Here is a 2,029-nt window from a genome sequence, read left to right as displayed (position 1 = left end):
CCAGGCCACCAACCGGCGGCTCGCGAGCCACATGCGGCTCTTTGACCCCTTGAGTGTGGCTCTTCCACAAAATCCCATGTGCAGGTGTGCATGTACAGTGCGATTGAAACTTCGTGGCCCATGCGCAGAAGTTGGTATTTTGTGGAAGAGCCACACTCAAGGGGCCAAAGAGCCGCATGTGGCTCGCAAGCCACAGTTTGCCGACCACTGTCCTAGTCCAAGGAGCTCTCCACCAGACCCTGAACTGGATCCTTCCCTTCCAACTCGGCTTTTGCCTCTTGCCCTTGTCCTCTTTGTCTCCATATCAGCGATTTTCATCTCCAGGCACAAACAAACTAATCACTAAAATTCTGCAGCACACCAAAAATATATGTTTTGCTAATCTGACAAAAAAAAAAAAGGAGGTATAATTTTGATTCATTCACATTGGTTGGCTATTGTTATGTTGGCTGTTGTCATTTTTTTAATTTGACAATCCAAGGGAAAAGATATCAGTGCCTGACTAAATAGCCAGGTACTGCATGTTCTAAAAATTCTTGTGGCACCTCGGTTGAAAATCACTGCTCCATATTCCTACACTATGCTTGTCATTGTTCTTATCTGGTTTCCAAGCATCAAATTTGGAAGGCCCTACAGCAGTGGTTCTCAACCTTCTTAATGCCGCGACCCTTTAGTACAGTTCCTCATGTTGTGGTGACCCCAATTTCATTGTTACAAATTGAACATAATTAAAGCATAGTGATTAATCACAAAAACAATATGTAATTATTTATGTGTTTTCCGATGGTCTTAGGCGACCCCTGTGATAGGGTCGTTTGACCCCCAAAGGGGTCGCAACCCACAGGTTGAGAACCGCTGCCCTAGAGGAACTTCTGTAGACACCCTATGACAGCAGTGAGAAGTGATAATTGAGAAGGGAAGAGAAGACTGTAAAAAAAAAAACCCAAAAACTCAGGAACATAAAATTCTGCATATAAAGGGTGTCCCAGAAAATGTATACACACTTTAACAGCAAATAGCTCAATTTTCAAAGTGAAATCTATTTTAATAAACACTGCCTTTATAATTATTCAAAGTGTATGTATGCATTGGGGGGGGGGCAGTGCATGAAATTTGTGCATGGGGAGGTGTCCCTCAGCCCAGCCTGCACCCTCCCCAATCTGGGACCCCTCAGGGGATGTCCGACTGCCAGTTTAGGCCCGATCCCTGTGGGACAGCCCTCTCACAAGCTGGGACTGCTGGCTCCTAGCCACTCACCTGCCTGATTGCCCCCAACTGCCCTCCCCTGTAGGCCTGTTGCCCCCGCCCCCAAGAGCCCTTCCCTGCCTTCAGTCTGCAGGCCGACGCTCTAACCACTGAGCCAAACTGGTCAGGGCTAGACTGAAAATCTTAAAATATAATAACATAATTACTAGAATTTTCTGTAAATGTAAATAAACTTCTTTTAGACTTACTGAGAAATGTCTCATAAGTAAATTCTATAAGTTACAATATGTGAGAATATTATATTCTCACTCTAATTATAACTTTGTACAATAATAAATATTCTTTTTTAATAATTAACCTCTATACTTTTAAAAAATATGTTTTTATTGATTTCAGAGAGAGGCAGGGAGAGTAAGAAAGAGATATAAATATCATGTTGGCTATTGTGAATAGTGCTGAAGTGAACATGGAAGTACTAATACTTCTTTGAGATACTGATTTCAATTCTTTAGGCTAAATACCCAGCAGTAGGATTCCTAGAGTCTATGGCAGTTCTATTTTTAATTTTTTGAGGAACCACCATACTGTTTTCCATTTTGTATTTCCACCAGTAATGCCCAGGGTTTCAATTTTTCTACATCCTCGCCAGCACTGTTATCTTAAATTTTTTTTTTCAATAGTAGCCATTTTAACAGGGGTAAGGTGATATCACACTGTGGTTTTTATTTGCATTTCCCTGGTTGGTAGTGATGTTGAGTGTCTTCATATGCTTATTGGCCATTTGTATGTATTCTTTGGAGAAATGTCTATTCAAGTCTTTCGC

Source organism: Myotis davidii, unplaced genomic scaffold (genome assembly GCF_000327345.1).
Source record: "Myotis davidii unplaced genomic scaffold, ASM32734v1 scaffold544, whole genome shotgun sequence".
Lineage (NCBI taxonomy): Eukaryota > Metazoa > Chordata > Mammalia > Chiroptera > Vespertilionidae > Myotis > Myotis davidii.
Note: the sequence above shows the minus strand (reverse complement) of the source record.